Source organism: Equus przewalskii, chromosome 30, assembly GCF_037783145.1.
Source record: "Equus przewalskii isolate Varuska chromosome 30, EquPr2, whole genome shotgun sequence".
In the NCBI taxonomy this organism is placed as follows: Eukaryota; Metazoa; Chordata; class Mammalia; order Perissodactyla; family Equidae; genus Equus; species Equus przewalskii.
The window spans coordinates 20,444,391-20,456,764 of record NC_091860.1 but is presented as its reverse complement, the minus strand read 5'-3'; the positions used below and the strand labels follow the sequence as shown (position 1 = coordinate 20,456,764).

At 39.5% G+C, this 12,374-nt stretch overlaps 1 pseudogene; it reads left to right on the top strand.

The window, feature by feature from the left end:
* The window catches only part of LOC103544472 (phytanoyl-CoA dioxygenase, peroxisomal-like), a 53,317-nt pseudogene that overhangs the window by 19,585 nt on the left and 21,358 nt on the right, over positions 1-12,374 (top strand).

Genomic DNA, 12,374 nt, shown 5'->3' with positions numbered 1-12,374 from the left:
TCCCTCGAAGAACAGGAACCAGACAAGGATGCCCACTGTCACCACTCTTATTTAACATAGTATTGGAAGTCCTAGCCAGAGCAATCAGGCAAGAAAAAGAAATAAAAGGGATCCATATTGGAAAAGAAGAAGTGAAACTGTCACTTTTTGCAGACGACTTGATTTTATATATAGAAAACCCTAAAGAATCCACAAAAAAGTGTAGAAATAATAAATGAATACAGTCAAGTCGCAGGATTCAAAATCAACACACAAAAGTCGGTTGCATTTCTATACACTAACAACAAAGTAGCAGAAAGAGAAATTAAGAATACAATCCCATTTACAATTGCAAAAAAAAAAAAGAATAAAATACCTAGGAATAAACTTAACCAAAGAGGTGAAAGATCTGTACACCGAAAACTATAAAACACTGTTGAAAGAAATGGAAGAAGACACAAAGAAATGGAAAGATAGTCTGTGCTCTTGGATTGGAAATATTAACATAGTTAAAATGTCAATACTTCCTAAAGCAATCTATAGATTCAATGTCAACCCTATCAAAGTTCCAGTATTTTTCCCAGAAAGAGAACAAAGAATCCTCAAATTTATAGGGAACAACAAAAGACCCTGAATAGCCAAAGGATTCCTGAGAAAAAAAGAACAAAGCTGGAGGTATCACACTCCCTGATTTCAAAATATACTACAACGCTATAGTAACCAAAACAACATGGTACTGGCACAAAAACAGACACACAGATCAATGGAACAGAATCAAGAACCCAGATATAAACCCACACATTTGTGGACAGATAATATTCAACAAGGGAGCCAAGAGCATACAATGGACAAAGGAGAACCTCTTCAATAAACGGTGTTGGGAAAACTGGACAGCCACATGCAAAAGAATAAAAATAGACCATTACCTACACTATGCACAAAAATCAACTCAAAATGGATTAAAGACTTGAATGTAAGACCCGAAACCATGACACTTCTAGAAGAAAACAGGCAGTATGCTCTTTGACATCGGTCTTAGCAGCATATTTTCAAGTACCATGTCTGACTGAGAAAAAGAAAAAATCAACAAATTGGACTACATCAAACCAAAAATCTTCTGCACAGCAAAGGAAACCATCAGCAAAACGAAAAGACAACCTAACAATTGGGAGAAGATATTTGCAAATCGTATGTCAGATAAGGGGTTAATATCCAAAGTATACAAAGAACTCATACATCTCAACAACCAAAAAAACAACAAAGCAATTAAAAATGGGCAACAGATTTGAACAGAGATTTCTCCAAAGAAGATATACGGATGGCCAACAGGCATATGAAAAGATGCTCAACATCATTAGCTATCAGGCAAATGCAAATCAAAACTACAATGGGATATCACCTTAGTCTGGTCAGAATGGTTATAGTTAACAAGACACGAAACAACAAGTGTTGGAGAGGATGTGGAGAGAAGGGAACCCTAGTACACTGCTGGTGGGAGTGCAAACTGGTGCAGCCACTATGGAAAGCAGTATGGAGTATCCTCAGAAAATTAAGAATAGATCTACTTTATGATCCAGCTATTCCACTGCCGGGTATTTATGCAAAGAACGTGAAAACACAAATGCATAAAGATACATGCACTCCTATGTTCATTGCAGGATTATTCATAATAGCTAAGACTTGGAAGTAACCTAGGTGCTCATCAAGGGATGAATGGATAAAGAAGATGTGGTATATATACCTGATGGAATACTACTCAGCCATAAGAAATGATGAAATCTGGCCATTTGTGACAACATGGAGGGACTTTGAGAGTATTATGCTAAGTGAAATGAGTCAGAGGGAGAAAGTCAAACACCATATGATCTCACTCATAAGTAGAAGGTTAAAACAACGACAAGCAAACACATAGCACTGGAGATTGGATTGGTGGTTACCAAAGGGGAAGAGGGGAGGGGAGAGGGCAGAAGGGGTGATTAGGCTCCCATGTGAGGTGATGGACTATATTTAGTTTTTGGGTGGTGAACATGATGTAATCTACACAGAATTCAAAATATATTACGATGTATATCTGAAAGCTATATACTGTTATAACCCAATGTTACTGCAATAAAAAAATAAATATAAAAAAAGAAAATGATCAAATCTTATTAGCTGGGGTCTGGAAGTACAACTTTTAGGTTTCCAACATTTCAAGGATCAGTATTCAACAAAACTTAAGGAAAGACAACTGGAAACCTCTTCAATATCTATCCAAGTATCCTACAGCCATACAATGGTTACTGACTAAGAGTGAAAACTAATGGGGATGTTTCTACCATAAAACCTGATAGGAAATTATGTCCAAGATATCTTAATAAAAAGAAACAAGTTGCACAATCATATGTGCAGTATATTTCAATTTTTAAAAAGACTGTCTCTCACTTGGTATTTCTCTTAGTTTTCCTCACCTCAATTATTTTATACCCTGGAAATTCTCTTTCATTCTTCCCTTAAAATTGTCAAAACTGCTGTGAAAACACTATGGCTGCATGCAAGGCAATCTGATCACCTGAGGAAAGTACATGCTGGTATAGTATGGATGTCGTCCACCTGCCACCCGTCACAATGTCTGTAATTGCCTTCTGTGAGTGGCTCACCCAAAACATAAAAAATACTCTGTATCTACCTGTACCGATGCTGCACAGGTTATGCGTGGAGAGAAACAGACTGTGGTAAATATCAACAACTTCAAGTTGCTAGGAGGATCCATTCTGCTATTTCTTCAAGTTTCTGTATTTAAAATTTTTCAAACTAAAAAGTTGGGAAAAGAAATAAATGTCACCTGGACTTTAAACACCTCAAAACTTCTTGGTGCAAGTGGATTTACTACACCGATTTGACTGGTTTAGGGGCATAATGGCCACTCAATTTTAAGACCTTTAAAGTTGTCCAGGTAAATTGTCCTATTCTAATATCTGAGAAATTATTTACAAGTATGTGTCTTTCTGATTCCTTTGTATTATTTCTTGATGTGCTAGAATAAAATCTAGCTTTTATTTAAAAAATAAAAACAGGAGACTTCAACTAGTATAATTTCCTTAATGTTTTAAAATGGGCCAAAGTAAGACTATGTTCTACACACCAATTTTATGTAACTCTGCTTTAAGAGCTAGGCAAGGGGCTGGCCCCATGGCCGAGTGGTTAAGTTCGAGCGCTCCACTACGGCGGCCCAGGGTTTCTCTGGTTCGGATCCTGGGCACGGACATGGCACCACTCATCAGGCCACATTGAGGCTGCATCCCCACATACTACAAATAGAAGGACCCACAACTAAAATATACAACTATATACTGGGGGGCTTTGGGGAGAAAAAGCAGAAAGAAAAAAAAAGATTGGCAACGATTGTTAGCTCAGGTGCCAATCTTTAAAAAAAAAAGCTAGGCAAAATATAGGGCTTGATCATTGATAATTATCAACATAACATTTCATCGGTCTCTATCAACTTCTATATGCATATGCTTAAGTTCTTGAAATACAGAGAGTAGAAAATACTTTGGCTTTTCTGCAGTCAGGTCATTGATAAAGTGACCTAGGGGGCCTTTCATGGTCCCGTCATACGAAGAGTCTCCTGAAAGAAGAGGAAGCTGCCTTCCCTTTGGGCAACTCTCCACAGCTTTGGTTGAAAGAAGGGCATTCCTGTCCTTCCCAGTTGATATCTCATAGAAACTCGTACCTTTCTTGCAGAAAAGCTGGCCAGCTTTCCAGCTGTCTCCAAAAAGCCTGTTTAATTCAGAGTATTGTAGATTTCCAATTGCTGATTTTTTCAGGATTTTTTGCAATGTTGAGAAATACCAATTTTTTTTAAACTATTGCATCTTGATTCCTGTGTCAATAGTTGTACTTTGTGCCACTTGGCCTGTGCATCTGATTTCCCATGAACTTTTTTTCCCTTTTCCCTTAGATTCTGAAATATGTGAAGTGCTTCGCTGGACCCAATATTATGGCCATGCATACAATGCTGAAAAACAAACCTCCAGATTCCAGTAAAGGGCTCTTGTTTGTTAAAGAGAAGCAAAAAAAAGACTGTTTCATTAGTGTACATAAAGATGATGTTCTATCCACAGACATGTGCAGAACTGCTAAACTTTGCCTGAATGAATACACATACTTCTATTTGATTCTTCAAGTAGCTTCCATCACAGCAACTTTGAAGTGTAATGGTGATTTCAGATGTTCACTGTAGAATTATTGCTGGATTTTCAGATGAATAGCTTCTCAAAAATGCAGTTCTGTGAACAGGACTGCTGATATGCTGCAAATGCCTATTATTGAGCATCTCTGAGCTTTGTTAACCATGTCACCTGTGATAGTGCGGATTTTGCCTTCCTGATTGGAAGACATTACTGGTAATAAAAAAAATTAAAATTATTCTTAAAATCAGTTATTACAGTTGTTCTTAAAATTTTTGTGCTTGCTAAAATGGAGCTTCTAAGACCTCACCCCCGATAGACTGATTCAGAAGGTAGAACCCAGGAATCTGCATTTTATGAACCATCAGCAGAGAGTCTAACGCAGGTGGCTCTTTGGTTACACTGGGAAATTCAGCTCTACCGGCAGCAGTAAATCGGCTGTTAGAGATCCTTCCTCCTTTTCTACCTTTTCTTCCTCATGATGCCTGGAGTGTTTCTGTGACAGGCCTGCAGCTTAACATCACCAAGTCCGACCCTCCCCGAATGTCTTGTCCGGAGAGCAGGTGGCCAGAGAACCAATTCAGAGAGGAAAACTAGGGGAAATGTAAATGTGGTCATGGTGTCTCCAAAAAAATTTGGCCTTTTATTTATTTAGTTCATTAGTTAATTAATATTTTTCACATGACACAATTAGAAGGCTATCAGAGTACCTCTAATTTGATCACTGTCTTCAATTTAATGAATCAAACTTGTTTTGGATACTAGGCTCTGTGCCCAAACCACAATTACAAAGAATAAATAACAAAAGAGCTGATGACATATGTACGACCTGCTAGAAAATGCTGTGTGTAAGTCCTCAGCTACCAAAAACCCGGAGAAAAGTATAGGATCTGGATCACCATGTTGATTTGATTTTCCAATTTGGTGTTTATCTCTTGAAGCTGATTTTCTAAGTGGGTTTCACTGTTTTTTGTTTTTTTTTTTCTTTTTCCCCGCAGGGATAGTCATTGCTCTGGTTTTTCAGCTGGAGGAGAAGAATTCTAAGATTTGAGCATCTTTTAAGAGCAGATTCCATTTCAGGCAAGGAGACATCTCATCAACCCTTGCGCCAGGATCTGTACTATTTCCCCTTCAGGCCCAGCAAGAACATTGTGCTTGGACGGCCATGGAGCACATTGACGGGAACCATGGCTGTCTGGCTGTGTTCCCAGGCTCACACAAACGCTCCCTGAAGACACAGGATTATCCCCAGTGGGAGGCAGTTCTGCCTAGGGGCTGAGTCTTGATCAGAATCTTTTATTGTTTTGATTTCACACAGTACCATAAAGAGCTTTACCAGTGAAATGAAAGAAATTTATTTTCTTTCAGATCAAAACATTGTTCTAGGATTTCCAATGAGGTCAGGGAAAATTGAAGGATGTCAGATAAAATAATGACCATTTTTGTTCTTTCAACAGGTGTTTGAAAGCCAACCAACATGGGCAACTTTGGTAGGTGCTGGTAGGACCTGAGATTATAAAGCCTAATTGCAGAATAAGATACAAACATGGCCTCTCCAGATGTGTGTCACAAGTGCCAAGCAAGTCTTACATCGACTGATGGCCCTCAGAGTAAGGAAGAGGAGGGTTCATCTCCTCCAGCTGGAGAGACCAGTAGAGGCTCTGAGGAGCCACCACTTATATTTATGGCTGTTCTACAGTTTATCAATTCAGCTGCTGATGCTGGAGGACTATTAAATGCTTTGGGGCCCATGAGTGATGAGATCGAATTTGTTCATTGATAATCTTGGGGTCTGGGGAAGGATGTATTGAAGGTGTAGAAGTCCAGACGCATAGAAACTAGAGAGGAGATGATTAGCATTTTAGGTATAAGACAACAAGGTCCTGAAACCCCATAATGATGGTCAGAATGGGGAGAGCACTTGTTGTTAAGTCAGGACGAATGAATGTGGTTCTGGAAGAAGTAAAGAACATGGCTTTAAGGACTTCTGTCTCAATTACAGGCATACCTCATTTTTGTGCTTCACTTCATTGCTCTTTGCAAATGTTGCATTTTCGCGATTGAAGGTTTATGGCAACCTCACATGGAGCAAGTCTATTGGCGCCATTTTTCTAACAACATCTATTCATTTTCTGTCTTTTTGTCACGTTTTTGTAATTTTCCCAATATTGCAAACTTTTTCATTATTATTCATTATGGTAATCTGTGATCTTAATGTTACTTTTGTAATTGTTTCATGTCACCATGAACCATGTCCATATAGGACCCCAAATTTAATCGATAAATGTTGTGTGTGTTCTGACTGCACCCCTGACCAGCTGGTCCCCCATCTCTCTCTCATCAGGCCTCCTTGTTCCGGGAAACACAACAGTATTGAAATTAGGCCAATTAATGACTCTACAATGGCCTCTAAGTGTTCAAGTGAAAGGAAGAGTCACTTGTGTCTCACTTTAAATCAAAACATAATAATGCTTAAGCTTAGTGAGGAAGGCATGTCAAAAGCTGGGGTAGCCCCAAAGCTAGACCTCTTGTGCCATGCAGTTAGCCTTGTTGTGAATGCCAAGGAAAGGTCCTTGAAGGAAATTAAGACTTCTACTCTAGTGAACACACGAATGAGGAGAAAGGGATACAGTCTTATTGCTGACATGGAGAAAGTTTTAGCGGTGTGGATAGAAAATCAAACCAGCCACAACATTCCCTTAAGCCAAAGCCTAATCCAGAGCAAAGCCCTAAATCTCTTCAATTCCATGAAGGCTGAGAGAGGTAAGGAAGCTGCAGAAGAAAGGTTGGAAGCTAGCAGAGGTTGTTTCATGAGGTGGAAGGAAAGAAGCCACCTCCATAACATAAAAGTGCAAGGTGAGGCAGCAGGTGCTCATGCAGAAGCCACAGCAAGTCATCTGGAAGCTCTAGCTAAGGTAATTCATGACGGTGGCTACACTAAACAACAGAATTTCACTGTAGACCAAACAGCCTCACACTGGAAAATACCATCGAAGACTTTCACGCTAGGAGAAGTCAATGCCTGGCTTCCAAGTTTCAAAGGACAGGTTGACTCTCTTGTTAAGGACAAATGCAGCTGATGACTTTCAGTTGAAGTCAATGCTCACTTACCATTCCGAAAACCCTAGGGTCCTTAAGAATGATGCTAAATCTACTCTGCCTGTGCTCTACAAATGGAACAACAAAGCCTGGATGACAGCGTATCTGTTTACAAGGTGGTTTCCTGAATATTTTAGCCCACTCTTGAGAACTGCTGCTCAGAAAAAAGATTCCTTTCAAAACATTACTGCTCTCTGACAAAGCACCTGGTCACTCAAGAGCTCTGATATATAGATGCACAATGAGATTAATGTTGTTTTCCTGCCTCCTAAGACAACATTGATCCTGCAGCCCATAAACCAAGGAGTAATTTCAGCTTTCAAGTCTTATTTAAGAAATACATTTCACAAGGCTATAGCTGTCATGGAGTGATTCCTCTGATGGATTTGGGCAAAGTCAGTTGAAAACCTCCTGGAAGGGATTCCCCATTCTAGATGCCATTAAGCACATTCATGATTCATGGGAAGATGTCAAAATAACAACATTACCAGGAGTTTGGAAGAAGTTGATTCCAACCCTCATGGATGACTTTGGGGGGGTTCAAGACTTCTGTGGAAGAAGTAACTGCAGATGTGGTGGAAATAGCAAGAGAACTAGAATTAGAAGTGGAGCCTGAAGACATGATGTAGTGCTGCAATTTCATGATCAAATTTTAACAGGTGAAGAGTTACTTATGGATGAGCAAAGACAGCTGTTTCTTGAGATAGAATCTCCTCCTAGTAAAGCTGCTCTGAAGACTGTTGAAATGACAACAAAAGATTTAGAATACTGCATAAACTTAGTTGATAGAGCAGTGGCAGGGTGTCAGAGGATTAATTCCAGTTTTGAAAGAAGTTCTACTTTGGATAGAATGTTATCAAACAGCATTGAATGCTACAGGGAATCATTCAGGAGAGGAAGAGTCAATCATGGGGCAAAATTCATTGTTCTTATTTTAAGAAATTGCCGTAGCTACCCCAACTTCAGCAACCACCACCTCGATCAGTGAGCAGCCATCAACTTCAAGACAAGATACTCCACCAACAAAAAGGTTACAACTCACTGAAGGCTCAGAGGATGGTGAGCATATTTTAGCAATAATGTTTTTTTTTTCCTGAGGAAGATTTGCCCTGAGCTAACGTCTATTGCCAATCTTCCTCTTTTCACTTGAGGAAGATTTGCCCCAAGCTAACATCTATGCCAATCTTTCTCTATTTTGTATGTGGGTTGCCACCACAGCATGGCTGCCGACAGGTGGTATAGGTCTGCACCAGGGAACTGATCCTGGGCCACTGAAGCAGAGCACACCAAACTCAAACACCAGGCCACGGGACTGGCTGCAATAAAGTATTTTTAAAATAAGGTATGTACATTGTTGTTTAGACATAACACTATTGCCCACTTAATAGAGTACAGTATAATATAAATATAACTTTTGTATGCACTGGGAACCCAAAAAATTCGTAGGACTTGCTTTATTGTGCTATTTGCTTTACTGCAGTGGTTGGAACTGAACCTGCAATATCTCTGTGCTATGCCTGTACTTAGAATCCGTGCATGGATGATTCACACTAAATGAAATGATCTGAGTCTGGATTCTGATATAAAATCTGAAATTACAAGAGTCACGAATTATGTTGAGATTTAGGGACTGTTTGGTGCAAGCAATGGAAGCAAGCTGTGGCTCTTAAGCCAAAGGGAGCATTTTGGAGAGCTGCAGGCACATGGTGAGTCCATGGAAAGGCCGGTTAGTCTGGTGGGCAGGAGAGGGGAAGTCACTGCTTGGTGGGACAGTCAGGATGGGGCACCTGGTGTGGTCAGTGGAACCCTGACTAATTTGGTCTCTTTGATCTTCCACTCAGATTCACAATGGCTCCACTCAGAGGTCAGATTGGTTTCACGTGGGTCACCTATCCACCATGGCCAGTAGCAAGCACACTGGGTCAAAGTGCTAACACAGTCCAGTAGGAAAGGAATCCTTCCCGAATGGAATTTGACATAGTGTTCAGAAGGGAAATGGGCTGCTGCCCCCCTAAAGCAACAGCAACCACCATCCCTTTAAGGCTTGTAAACTTGAAATCACTTCTCACTTTAGTTTCTTTAAGAAAGACATTATCATACCTAGAGCAATAACTAATTCTGGGAATAGCTGTAAACGATCACAATGCTTTAATTTACTACCCTTCTTTCTTTTCTCTGGATGTGACATAAGCAGTTTTTGAACACAGAAAAAGTGAGCATTTATCTCCTCTAGTTTGGAAGAATAGTTAGCTTCTCAAAGATAATTCTGAGCAATAGAAGAAGGATTTATGCACAGTGCCAGGTGAAAGAATGATTATGGATTCAGGCTGAAAACGTGGTCTCCTGCATTAACTGCAAAATGCAGTTGATCCAGCTCTCCATTTATAACTTAGAAATGAAGGGTGGAAATTCCAAGTTTTTCCTTTGGTCCAAGAAATCCATGAGTTTGATATCAACATGTGACTTTCTAAAGCCAAACATCTGGCAAGTTTTGTATATTACTTTTTTTTTAAAGCATCTAATTTATGTATCTTTTGCTCTTGGAAGAGTGTAGAGAAGCTGGCCTTTCCTGATGAGTCATTGATAAAGTTTTTAATTATTGGCTTCCTCACCTACAGACTTGGCTTCTCTTATGCGTTCTAGGGTGGAGTTAACGTAATGTCCCACGGCATCCGAGACTATGACAGTCACAAGGCCCGAGTGCACCTCATGATTAAGAAGGGAAACACTGTATTCTTTCATCCTTTGCCCACCCATGGATCTGGTCAGAACAAAACTCAAGGATTCCAGATAGCATGCATTAACACCGATGCACTCTCCCAAGGTGAATGGGTTAGAAATGAAAATGTTAAGATATATTAACATTCAAAAGATTTGTGACATTTAACTGAGTTTAGTCTGGTTTATTTACCAGGAAATATATATGCCTATCTAATGCTTTATTTTTTTTGGCTGAGGAAGATTCACACTAAAATTTGGAATGTATATAGTTCATAGGAACCCTATAAGGGGAAAGCTTATAATATCATTGCTACTGCAACAATATTACTGATCTGAAAGTATGGCTCTGAACCCGCCGCCCAGAAATCAGATTCAGCAGGCAGCCATGTTTTTCACCCCTTAGACTCAGCATTTTGAAACTTAATGATTTCATCACTTACATTAAAAGTGACAACATTTTTCATAAATTCCCAGATTTCTCACTTCTCTAAAATTCAGCAATCTGACAGTACCATGGGCTCACATTTACCCAGGGTAACTTGTCTGTCATTATTAAATATTGGAGGCTACTTTGGGGCTGAGTGAAGCTTTCCAGTTTGTCACACCAACCCTGCTGTCTCCCTGAGACCAGGGCTTGGTTGTCATCGTCCATTCATTCATATTTCCACCAGGCTGAAAAGGACCAGGATGAAGGGAAGGCGAGAAGGCACTCTCCTCAGGGGAAACATTTAATGGGGTGGGGGACACCAGAAAACTCAGGAGTCAAGTTAAATAACATTTTTAAAAATCAAAATTAATGCAAAAAAAGTCAATGATGCGCACTAATGTCAAAATTTTAAATAAAGACAAGATCAGACTCTCTAATAGCATGATCCTCAGAACTGTGCAAACAGGGGGGATAGGCAAAATGATTCAAATAATGTGAATTTTAATTTACTGATATTGCAATTTTACAGTATTTTTCAATGACATTGGGTTTGGAAAAATATTAACCATTGAAAAATATAAAACATTTCTATAAGAGTGTTCATTTTCCCTTTTGCCTCAGGTTCTAATATGGCTTGGCATGGCACTGCGACTCACATAGGAATCAGAGTTTGTAACTCCACTGCCTAGAAAGTTGATGTTTTGGGCAAAGTAGGAAGGTCTTCTGACAGGTGTGGTCACCTTAAGATAACTAACTTGAGAGGAGGAAGGTGAGTTTTAAGTACTGCCTTACAGCTTAGATCTGTTTCTAACTTTCCAAGAATGGGGAGAACCAAGCAACTTCCCTCTTACCTTCAGAGGGAAACAAGGCCGATATCGTATGTGAATGCTTTTGGACTGTAAATGTCCTTTTGATCCTAGAGGGGGAAATGAGTATATTATTTTCCTTTGCAAAGTATTTTCAGGTTTTATTTTTTCATGATGTGGCCATTGAAATAAGAACCCATCACAAACTCAATTGAGTAACGGACTTCTGTCACTAAGAAGATGATGAAAACCCCCAGAATACATTTGTTTCAGGATGTAGAGTTATCCACTCATTAGAAAAATCAAATGCTAAAAGCTAAAGACCTCTTACTTATGTAACTACATTCCCTGCCGCATATACATCCTCTGAAAATAACTATCACAGTAGTAGAAAACCTCTTGTAATTTCTGTTGAGGAAAAAAAAAAAAGAGTGAGCCACAAAGAGACTGATTTGTGATGCAATGGAACAGCTTTCAATCTGAAGATCAAATGTGAATGAAATAATTGACTTTCTAGGAGAAGACTCCGTGCTCAGTTGCTGGGGGGATGTCTTTTCTCACATTAACCGGTTCAGTTTTCACCGACGAATTCCTGCCGTTTCACCAGTGCCGATTGCCACTATATCCTGTGAAGGGCACCAGCCAAGAAAACATTGGGAAGGAAATGGTAGGATTAGCAGCTAAATTCTATGAACTTAAAAAATACATCAATCTGAAGGTATGTTTGTATGAAAAGACAAGGTAATGATTACGGTTTTTTCTTGTCTTCAAAAGGCTAAAAATTCTCATATCTGATTTAATTTGAAAGTATAAAGTGCAGGAGTTGAGAGCTCATTGCAGAAACCTGTGGAGACCCATTAAGAAGGACAGTGGAATTCAGGTTGTTCTTGCTTCCCCAGTGTGGGGGACCGGAGAACCGTGTGCTTCATCTTTAGGTCTTTGGGTTGTCCTGTGGTATGCGGGCTACCCTGTTCCAGGATGGACAGGTAGGAAACGAAATAGAAAACAGATTTAGAGCAAAGGAAATAAAGGACACAAGGCTACCTTCTGAATACGCCCAGGAAAGTTAAAGGTCTGGGCTGTCAATCATAGGCCTCCTTTATTTGTATAGAATCGAGTATTTATACATTTGGAAATCTAATAAGACTTCCAGCAAGCAAATCTCAAGCA